Source organism: Rousettus aegyptiacus, unplaced genomic scaffold (assembly GCF_014176215.1).
Source record: "Rousettus aegyptiacus isolate mRouAeg1 unplaced genomic scaffold, mRouAeg1.p scaffold_m13_p_11, whole genome shotgun sequence".
In the NCBI taxonomy this organism is placed as follows: Eukaryota; Metazoa; Chordata; class Mammalia; order Chiroptera; family Pteropodidae; genus Rousettus; species Rousettus aegyptiacus.
Window position 1 is genome coordinate 77817657 of NW_023416286.1, and position 12375 is coordinate 77830031.

The window sequence follows — 12375 nt, forward strand, 5'->3', positions numbered from 1 at the left end:
TTACATAAACATGAAGAATTCCAAAGACATTAAGGCAAAATGTAGTATATATGTCATTCTGGACTAAGTAGAAGGAGGAAGGAATCTGGGACTTCAAAGGGAAATAAGGTAATTCACAGAGAGATGAAAAGAGTTAGTGTTTAGTAAACAAATGTTTTCTAGGCCATCTAGAGACATTGGTTCACTTTTGATCAAATGGGCCTTATTAGGTTCCTCCCAGTCTACCACACCTAGTTCAGAGTATACTGTGGTTATCTCTGGTGACAGTTCTTCCTGCAACCGGCCCTCTATGCTAAATTATTTAAGGCAGTTTGGGGGACAAAGATTCTTCCTTGAGTCTTCTGTTTTTTCTAAATAAAATAATTTTTATTCCAGAAAGACACATTTTGGGGTGGCAAATTTTGCTTCCCTATACTTCAGTGGCTCTGGTTCATCCATAGAGTAACTACAGAGGCAAACAAAACTTTTTCATGATGTCTCAGAACTTACCACTGTTTCCCCTATGTCAAATTAATTATAATTTCTCCTTCAGAAGTTCGTGGTATTAATACTTCCCTGTCCTTGCTTATGGGTATTCCTCTACATGAAATAACCCCTCTCCCCATTCCTATCATACTGTAAACCAAAATTAATGTTAGGCTCTAATAAAGGATAAAAGGCATGCATATGCACAAAAGGAGTTGCAATCTGTAAGACACATTCAGGTAGCAACTTAAACTGTGTTCCACAGAGACAAAAGGGAGGCCATCTTTTACAGTGAAAGTTCCCAGCCAAGTTTCCAGTTAGGTCTATTTCATGTAAATGAGTTATCAACTGTGTACTTTGGACATGTATGACCGGTTCAAACAGAACAGTCCTGACTGGTTAGCATTATGCATTGTGATTGGTCATTAAGGAGCAGATTTGATTGGATGGGTCGGAAAGAACTTAATCCCAAAGGTCTTAGTCCATAGGTCAAAAGATGAAACCAGCAACTCTGTATAATTGTTGACTCAGATAGCGTGAACCAGCAGGGCATGGTGCGGGAAGCCCAGAGTTCAGTCTGAAGTTCTTCCAGGTGTACCAGGTACATGAAAAACTGTCAGTAAATGGCTACTAAGTTCTTATTATTTATAAAATTTGGGCCCTCAGTTGACCATGGGGAGTTTATTTCAGCAACTAAATTCCCTCTCAGGGTTAATATCAATTAAATCTTTCCTCTCAGGGTCCACATTACACAATTGCACATCTTTTGAGCCATAATTCAAGGCTCAGCATTTTCTTGAAGGTTACGCTGAACCCTTAAGGCATTATGGCATTACGGACCATGCATTTGTTGTTTCCAATAGACTCTGTTATAGCAGATGTCCATTATTGAACTTTATTTTACTTACACATTTTAAAAATATATGGGTTTCTAAATGTTTAATTATCTCATTTAATTATGGTATAAATTATGTTGAAGCTGACACTCAAATTTCATATTGTTATAGCAAAGATTGATTATTCAGTTTTTCTAAATTTTAATGTAAACAGTGTATTTGTCCTAATACCTCGTGACAGATGGTTTTATGGACATTTTAAGTTGCATAACTAGAATTACATTTAAGATTGGAAATTATCCATAACCATCATTACTTTTTCACACAATTTTTATAGAAGAATTCAGTGGAGACCAATAAATCTTTATGATTCACAAAAGTGAGGGAGGAGAAGCCATTTAGAAAGTTATTATGTGTGGATGTAATTTATTTAATTTGATTTAATGTTTAACTTTGAAGAATACTAGTGCATAAATAAATTCTTATCTATACAGGTTAAAATTCCATTTAAGGCATAATAAAAAAAGAAAAAACATCTTGAAGATGATAATATGTAATGCTTGAAGGAATATTTATGCCTATTAAGTGATTGAAAATAAAATTTATAATAGCCATGAAATCAAAGCTGCTTTAGGAATAACTGCCAAAAATTATTTCCAATAATGTACTTAAAATTAATCCTTATTCATGTCAACAGTTTTGCATTTGGTCCTCATAAATTTTCTTCAAATATGATACTTACAAAATATGATTTAAAAGGTTTGTTTTAACACCATATTAACTAAGCCAGTGAATTCTTCTTATAAATTTAAAATATTTACTTTACAACTTGTGCTCAGGAAATATTTTATCAGGGAATTTAAATAAGTAAGGAATATTTTTCTGCTATAGTCAAAGATGAAATCATTCTTAACCAAAGAAAACACATGTAGTCATTAAGTGAATATTATCAGTAAAATATCTGATATTAAAATAGAGACATCCCTTTCCTTAGACATTCTGTATTCTCCTTCACTCTCCTTTACTCTCTTTCACTCTTTAGCTCATATCCCACTCCCAATACCACATTTTTTTATTTCTTTAATGTCTGTTTGCTCTCACTACACCGTAAGCTTTAAGAATATATGTTCTGTGTCATCACAAGATATTTTAATATAATTTCAGTAAATAATAATAAATGATTAATTGAAAGGTAGGAAATTTTTGTGTGAATAAATAATAATAATAATTTCACACTGTGTTGTGTCAAATAGGAGGGACGAGAAGTGAAAAACATAGGTTTATGTTAATATACCAGATATTTAACCCAGTGTCCTGAAACCTATAAGTACTCACAAATGTTTGTTGAATTAACCCCACCTGAAGAATATCACATATTGGCTTTGCAAGTAATCCAGGGACACTGAACCTGACCTCGTTCATTAGTTTCAATAAATACTCTTAATGCAAATGAGACTCCTTACCTTTTAACTCATTTATCATGGTAACTCATATTAATAAACCTAAATATAAAAAGCCAAGGTGAGAGTCAACAGCATTTATTTGAGATTTTTTAAAAAGCACCCTTCTGTGAAGCACTAATTTCAGGCAGAAATCCAAATAGTATTATGATTATGGGGTGAAGGCACGGGGGTTTTATGAGAAAGGGAAGGGAAACATTTATATGAGTAGATGGAAGGAATTTCTATTGGTGTAATAAGCAGAATTATTCTTTGGCTATACATAATGGTGCTAATTCTAAAGACTGTCCTTAATTTTCAATACTCAAAGTCAAGATGTTTGGTTCTCTGTTACCTTTATAGGTATTTAGAATACAGTGTCGGTTTGGCTGGGTCCAAAGGTTATTTTGCTCAGTTCAAACATTTAAAGTTTCAAGGACAAAGACGTACAAGGCCTCTCCTCTGGGATGACAGCTCCTACTCCATTTTGAAATAGCTTTGTTTGTATTGATTTTCTCACTCTTTTCTGGAGACAGTGACATTAGCCTAATCTTTTCTCTATTTACATTGGCATCATCAAGTAGATACTTGTTTAGGTCACCCTAAACAAGCCTTTGTTGCTTGCCCTTGACCAGAGGAAAAAGCTCTTTCCCTCACTGTATCAATTATTTTCCTGGACACTGAACTGAATATGTGCATATGACCTTAAAAAAAGATTAACTAATTCCATTAGAAGGTCTATAGTAGAGAATCTAAACTGTGTATATTTGGTGAGTATATTTGAGAAGCCTATAATTATTAGTCCTTTTTTTTTTTTTTTTTTTAACTTATGCTTTATAAAGGTTTGGAACTTACAGATACTGTGACAAAGTATTGCTTTGAAGCTTGATTGGCTGGATAACAGTGCCCCAAGCGAAAACTCTCTCCTTTCTTCCAGCTCTTCCCTTTCTCATAACACGCCCTTAGGACCCTCTGTCCTTTTAAAAAGTTTCTTTCCCTGAAGTCCTTATCTCTCTTGACTTTCTTGCCCCAAATTTAACCAATTCAAGTTTTCACGAATCATCATTACTGATGCCCTTGCTGTCAGTTGTGAGTGAAGATCTCTCTCCTGCTTTTATCTGCTTCTGGGAGGAGAAGAAAAGATGTGTTTCTTCTAACGAAATACGAATAGATTAGGGATCATGTGTTTCCTCAGGTTTAGGATTTATTATTATAGCTTTTGTTTGACTTTTTTCTTTCTGTCTTGAAATTTGTTATTTATTTCACATAACTGGAAACAAAAAGGGGAAAAAGTTAATTATATTCTGAAGTTGAAAATTACTTTACGTTTTCTGGCACACCTCTAGTTTGAACAAATGTCTTTCCCCTTGCCTTTAACCAGCATATACATGTTATTTATAATGGGAAATTTAATTTTTAAAAAGAGTAGTAAAGATTCTACAAAAAGCACTGAGGTTAGATATTTGTGAGTGGAGGTCAAGCAGTTAAAGAAAACCATGTCTCAAAAGAAGTGACAAGGTGCAGTGTAATAAAGATATAAAAAGTTTTCAAGTGAGACACATTCTCAAAGACTAAAGGCAATCTATATGTGGATGTACTTAAAGGTTGGATTCTGAGGTTCTAGCCTGTATATATATATATTTTTTACATATAAGCTAACTTTTTAGCTTATTAAATTTCAACTATTCCAAAATCTTTACAAACCTTCCCCCTTTTAAAATAAAATTTACATTTATTAAACTAAGTCTTGAGAGAATTCCTGTGGAGCTACTGCAAGCTAATAAATGAAAGTTTTGTAGGTGACTGTTCACTTGGGCTGCCCAAAGTGGTAACAAGCAGGTAAATTAGAATAGTGCCTTATTCACTCATCAGTGACAGTTAATATTGTCCTGTCATTGAAGGCTAACTAATGGTGAAGAGATTCATTTGCAGGTGACAGTCAAACTAAAGAAATAATAATGTTGATAGTTTTTTCCTATACTTTGCTTTCTACAACAAGAGGAGAAACATACTCTGTATCAAAATGATAGTTTTTTTTTAATGTCAATCTGAACTTGTGACAATAAGCAGAGAGACCAACCAAAATTAAAATTAAATCAACTTTCAAATACAACACATGTGGCAAAGAAACGACAGATTAACACACATCACACGACATCTGCCAGAATTCTATCCTTGAATTGCCTTTTCTGTATTATGTGATATTTACAATTTCTTTCCATTTCTTACATTCATGGCAGCAATGTTAATTTGTCTGTTTTGAAAACAGTCCTGTCAATGTTCCGAAACTGCTTAAAATCAATACACAGCATCTATCAATACATAGAAATTCTCTTCCTCTTCTGTGCTTTCAGTTTTGATGATTTCCCAAATCCTAAATTGTCAATGTGATTTCCTCAATTTTCTTAAGTATGATTTTTTTCCTTTAAATTTAACTCATTAAAAATCTATACCATATATAATGTAAGATGCATATCCTTTTTGATGTCTTCCAGTGTGTAGACATTAGTGCCTTGCGTTTTAGGATATAATCCTTATATTTCCCAATTTTATAATAAATTATTAAATACTGGCATATATTTATTATTACTAATCTATGTTAATACTATATTGATTTGATTAAAATGGCTTAGGAGTATATTCTGATACCAATAAAATAATGCCCCCTTAGTTACTCTTTGGTATAAACTTCCTAGCTATTCTCGGTCATTTATTTTTCATATAAAAAGTAAAATATTTTAATCAAATTAAGATAAGCACAAATTTGTTTATATACTAAAAAATGTAAATTGTTTATGTTATAGTTATGACTAATAGAAAATAAACATATATCTGAAGTTTATTGTTTTTCAAAATAAAAACCAAAGATATGTTAATTTTAGTAAATTCAACCTTAGTAAAACAATCTGTACTTTTTGTTATTGTTCATGCAAATAACTCTAATTCTCAAATTCTTTTTAGAATTTATATTTCTATAAATTTAGAATTTATATTATATCAACCAAATTATTTGGTTATTTATTTCCAAAATAAATATTTCTTTTGCTCTAAATCTAACAACCATCTAATTTAAATTAATATATTATAATGAGTGTATATTTATAAACTTTAAAAGCAATTTTTTACAATTTTGCATTGTGTCAGAATATAGACACACACATCTTTTTCATAATCTAGATGTTAACACTGTTTTATTTGCCTGTGTGAAAAAGAAGTCGAGCTCAAGTGAATTTTTAGCTTCAGTTACCTAGTAAATTTACATGTAAAATAATTTCTCCAGATTCATTTTCTCAAAAAATATTGAAAATATCCATGTGATAGCATATGACATATTGATTTAATAATTAAGTTTGCAACTTCTTAAAGAAAATATATAACAGATATATTAGTGGATGGGTATGACTCTTAATTTCAAAACCTTTTGCAATCACATTATCACTCTAAAAACCTACACACAGGAAATTATTTTCTAAGTAAGACATTGCATTAACGGCTTTACCTTCTTAATTGAAAATACTTGGACTACATATATATCTCCACAAAAGTTATAAAATAAAATGTATGTGTAGCAATTTTAATTATAAATGTAATTATCAAAGTAATTATTCAAATTTAGTGTTTTTTAGTTAGTAGTATTTTTAGCTAGTACAGTAACTTTGATTTTGTTTATCCTAGCATAACACTTTATTTTATATAATAAAATTATTTGGGGCTAATAAAAAGCAGAAAAACAGTTATAACATATTAACTAAAGCATATTTAATGCTAAAATATTTTGTCTTTAAGAACCACCAGATAACCCGACTGTCATTTTAGGTCTTGGTAATAGAAATGTGACATAAATACAGGTAGATAATACTAAAGTTGTTAATTGCATTTAGGCATCAGCAAAGAGAATAATACAGAGGAAAATATGAATTAGTCAAGGAGGGTAACAGGATAAATATCACCTGTCATGTGAGTCTTTATTTGCTAGTCCTACATTTTCCCATCTCTAAGATCTATATCTTCATTGATAGTTCTATTCCTGAATTTTCACTCTATTTCAAGCCTCGTAGTACTGGTATTCTATTTCCATTAACCAATCATTGGATAATAAATTTTTGTTTAGAATAATGGTTTAAAACCTCTCACAGACACTACATATTGGCCATTAGTTGGCCTTAAACGTAGGTCTCAGATAAAAGTCATAACCAGTATGAATAAACAAGTAACCATGTATAAGAGCTATTGTATATGATCTAATATTTAAAGATGAGTTTATCCAAGTACAAGCACTGATCTTCAGATTTTGTGGATTTTACCTCCATCATATATCCTGAATCCATGCCCTTCCTCTTAACACTCTCTATTTTAAATCTGATCTATATTTAATCCAATCTGGTCCAGGTCTGTATCATCTCCTCTGTTGATTAATTATTACAGTTGTCTCTCAATATATTTCCTTGTCTGCAATCTGTCCTTCTCCTAATCTGTATATATTTTTAAATAGTTAAATGTTTAAGACAGTTCTTTCCTAAGTGTTCTGTGATACACAGCTCCCATGAAGCATTAATAGGGGTCACCCCTGTGCACCACTCTCCTTTTTGAAAAATAAACAAATACATAAGAATTAAATATTATCTCAAAGATAAATGCATTTGAGAGACAGAAATAAACAAAATTAAGCTCATTTTATTTCTTTCCACCTTTTGTTATTTTCAAGTGAAAGAAGAATCTCTAAAGAGAGGTAGTGAATATGGCATTTTTCAAATTGATCCTCTCTCTATATTTTGATCTCATGATAAAAGTATTCCATAGAAACACACTTCATTAGGTGCGGCTTAAAAGATAATTTCTAATCTCTTTAATATGTCATTCAAAATATTTTCAGCCTCTACTCACAACATACCTCTCTAGACATCTTAGTGCATTTGATTGCTTCTTTCTATCTGAACATTGCATCCACTTTACCCCCACTCTTTCATAACTTCCCTTGAAGTTTTACTAATTCCCTTATTCATCAAGATATGTTCTCATCATGCTTCAAAGCAAAGCTAGCATATTACTTGATTGTCAGTACTTTAAAATGTTTCCAGTATTATGGGCAAAAAAATATTTATCTATAATTTATATGTTTATAATTGCTATTTCAGTTTGAGCTTATTTGCATATATTTATTTTTCATTTGTGGTTTGTTTCTCTTTTGAATTAAATGCAAATATATTTTTTGGTTTTCTATTTAACTTTTATTGTTGTTTTTTAAAAGTGTAGATCTGGGTATTATTCCTTTGTGTGATATACAATTTAACTCGTTTTTCCAAGTGTGTGGCGAGTACTGAAAATGTTTATGGTATTTTCCCTCAAAAAGATAGTTAAAATATTTAAGTTGTCTTTTCCTTTGAGATATCTGAAACTTATGGTTTGCTTAAGAATGCATCCCATCTAAATCATATAAAAACATGATCCCACTAATTTTTCTTCTGTTAATAGTTTTGCCTTTTAGGCTTAGCATCTTTACTTATCTGAATTTTATACCAGGTAGTGACCTAAGTTATTTTTAATGTAAAGCAAGTTGTCGTGAGATCATTTGTTGAATGTTTGTCCTTTTGTCACAGATTGAAGTGTCTTGGTTTTGTATTTATCCTGTTTGAGATTCACTGAGGTTTTTTGTTTGTTTGTATGTTTGTTTGTTTGTTTTGTTTTTTGGGTCTGTAGACTAAAGTATACATCAAATTTGGGAACATTTTAAACTATTGTTTCTTTAAATATTGAGTCTGTCTCATTCTTTTTCACTTTGCCTTCTGGGTCTCCAATTACAGAATGACAGATCAATTGATATTTTCTGCATGTCATTAAGGCTCTGTTTATTTTTTCACAATTTGTTTCCTCTCTGTTTTTTACCGACCCTTTCTTCTGCCAACTCCATGCAGCTATTAGACTCCAGATATTTTAGATATTGTGCATGTTATTCAGCTCTTGAATTTGCTTTTTTTTTTTCCTGTTTGATCCAATCATCTTAATCTCATTATACATTAAGACTATGATGTCCATTAATTACTTGAACAGGTATAATAACCTCTTTAAAGATTTCCTCTGCTATCCAAACTTCTAGGTCATTTTAGAACCTTTTTCTATTGACTGCTATCTTTCTTTCTTCTTGAAAATTTGATGTATTTTTCTTCTTCACATGTTCAGTCGTTTTTAATAGTATAATATATATTGTGTTTATATAATAAGGAGTATGCATTATGCTGTTTTAAAGAGTGTTAAAGTTTGTTCTGTTAGGTAGTTATTTCACTGGTAGCCTGTTTTGATAACATTGAGGTTTTACTGTAGGCTTTGCTAGGGTGGGCATAGTTTAGCTCTTACTCTATTGTGTGGTTCTTACTCCTAAGATATGATCTTTCCGGCAGCTCTGTAGAATGCCACATTATAAGGTTTCCCACTCTGGTTAAACCAAAACTTCAATGCTAAGGTTCCCAGTACTGTGTGACCTCATCTATCTTTGCCCTCTGCTAGGTCTTGTGAAGTCTCACCCTGTGTACGTGCAGCCCAACCTTTGGCCAGGGACCTGAAGAGAATCACCCCACATACTTTTAGACACTACTGTGGACCTCACATCTGGACAGTCCCCTCCTTTCCATTGCATTGTTCAATAGTTTTAATGCTTTATCAGCTCCAACTTCAATTTATGTTCGCCCTACTTCATGGGACCAAAATGTTCTACTTAAGCTCAGCTTCCTATCCCACAGCTGAAAAATGGCCCCTAGGCAGAGAGAGCTAGAGTGCAGCTCATCTTGTATGTTTACCTTCTAAAGGAGATTTCAGTCCTGCACTGCCTATTGTCCAACAGCTGAAAAGAGTTATCACAGACATTTGGTTCAGTTTTATACTTATTTATGGAGGGTGGGCAAGTCTGGTACCATCTCCTTTTCCATAACTGGAAACTGTTACTGGTTCGAACAGCCTTTATGAACATAATCCAATTACATTCTATCTATTTTATCTCCTGATCTGTCTGTCCATGCCTGAAGTTATTTTAATTACTTTACTATCAGTTCTAGGTACCTGTTGAAGTAGAAGTGATAAAACAGCAGAAATAGGTACCAGGGAGTCTGAGCCACGTGTTCATGCAACTTAGTTCTGGACCTCTACAGGCCCATTCTCACACACGCCAATTCTATGTAGTGATCCCTTTTTATGATTTTGTAATCATAATTGGCTGGTCATTTCACAATCACCTCCTGGTCAGCATTCAGTCTCTTCTGTGACCTAACAGTAAACCAGGAGATGATTCCCATATTGGGATGTTTATTAGAAAAAGAACTATGATTCTGTTCACAAAGTCTTTCTGGGATATAATTCTTTGATTGGACAACCTGCCATAGGCTCCCTATAACACCCTTATTGGCCACAACTCTTCTACTACTATTTGGTCTTCTAGGACATATGGGCCAAGATGAGGAAAAGCTTGTTCAACAGCTCGAACCTACAGTAGAGTCTTTCTTGCTCGGAGCCTCAGTCAAAGTTAGTAGACTTGTGAATTCATTGGCAAATCCGTGAGTATAGAACATCTATATTTTGTTAGTTAGGTCTCCAACAATATTACCTTAAGTCTTTCACTGTAATGATAGTTTCTTAACATACTCAAAATACTATACATTCAGAATTTTCACCAGTGTGACAGAGGCTTTACATTTTGCAGGATTTTTCTCCTACCCCCAGCAAGTAAGACATTTAGCATATGTTCTGTTTCCTACTCACGAGATCCAATGATCATAGTATCACAGATATCATGGAAATACATGATGTTTTATGGGATATCAGAGTGATCAGAGTTCTTGCAAAGTGTAGACAGAAGAGTTATCATTCCTCTGCGGTAAGACACAGAAGTAATGCTGATGTTCTTGTTTTCCTTATGTTGATTGAGAAAAAAATGTCTTATGCCAAGTCTATATCTACAAACTAAGTGCCATGGGCTGTGATGATTTTCTTCTGTAAAAATATCACATCTGGAATGTCAGCTACAATTACCTTCACTACTTGATTACATTTGTGATAATCTAGTTATTATTCAAGAGCCATCTGGAATTTCTACCTACCAAATGAATGAATTAATTTCGGGGTATAATAGAAGCTCTATCCCTTCATATTTTAATGTGGCATTAGTATCTGCTAGTTCTTTATGGTCACAGGATAGCTTTGAATTTACTACAGTAGTAGGTATGTGGTGATTCTTCATAATAAACTTGAGTTTGTGGGTCAAGAAGCCAATATGCAATTGTGGTGGTTTCTGAATTCATCTTATCCAATATTGTGTTCTGGGACGGAGGGAATAACTGCAGGCGGACTCTGTCGGCCCAGTAATCACACTGGGATACAAACTTGGGCAAATATGCAATTTATAACCAGGCTGTCACAGGCTTCCTCTTTGGTGGATATGGTGGCATTTTAGAGTTATGAAGTACTTAAATTCATATAAAATATTTAATAACTCTGGAATATTTAGTATTTTCCATTTTCTAGTGTCTGGGCACTAATATCTGGATAAATATTTCCATTACAAATTTGTAGCACTTTCCAGGGTTCTTTCTTAAAAGAACTCAGTCTTAGTGAAGAAAGTTAATCTCTGAATTAATTTAAATAAAGTAATTTAGGGAGAGAGCATAAAGTCTCACCATGGTGATTCAACTCAGATGTCTCACAAAAAAACTATACTTCATACAATTAATTAGATGAAGTGTTAACTTCATGAACTATCTATTTTATGCAGGTACTTCATGATAAACTTGTTATTTGCAGAGATGTTCATAAGTAAATTGTACTGATCACCATTCCATTCCTATGATCATTAGGGACCAGTAAACTTTTCTTGTATAAAGAGCCAGTAAACATATTTGGCCCTGGGGCGCGGGTGGGGAGGTGGCATATAATCTCTGTTGCAACTACTGAACTTTGCTGTTGTGGCAAGAAAGCAGCCATAGATAACACACAATCGAATGAGTGTGACTGCATTCCAATAAAACCTTATTTACCCAAATAGATGGCTGGCTTGATTAAATTGGCAATGGTCTATAGTGACAAGAAAACCCACATTGTCTCTAATTCTTAAGCGCTATCATCTAGTACAGTATTGCCATGGACAGCAAAGAGCTCAATTTAGTTGCCATCGGAGTTTATAGTTTACTCACCAGAAAGCTTTTAATGAATTTCTTAGCAGTGAAAAGAATTTTCTTTAGGCCATTCATTCAGTAGTTATGGCTAAACAGTCTGGCCATGATAGATCAGCTGTATCATTCTCATATTCATAATCATATTTATTTCTTCTTCTACAGCATGACTGGGAAATGCTAGCATTATAGATTCTAAGATCCCTATTAATTCAGGCTTCCTTTAGCCCATGATAGATGTAAGAACCACTTCTCTGAATCCTAGGTAAGTAGAACCACAGCAATTCAACCCTTTTCTGATACCCTCTAAATCTTTTCCTACAGATACTTTTCACGTACCTGGCTACTCAAGTTATCACATTATTACAATTACTTTGGCAAATGGTCTATCTTCTAAGAGCAGACTTTGCATCATTCATATGTCAATTTACTACTGTAGTTCATATTAGAGTCACTTCAGAATTTTATAACATTTGCTGTTGC

General features: G+C 32.9%; 1 protein-coding gene across 2 annotated transcripts in view; it reads left to right on the plus strand.

The window, feature by feature from the left end:
- KLHL1 (kelch like family member 1) overlaps positions 1 to 12375 on the plus strand; it is a 266430-nt gene that overhangs the window by 66769 nt on the left and 187286 nt on the right. The window lies entirely within an intron of this gene.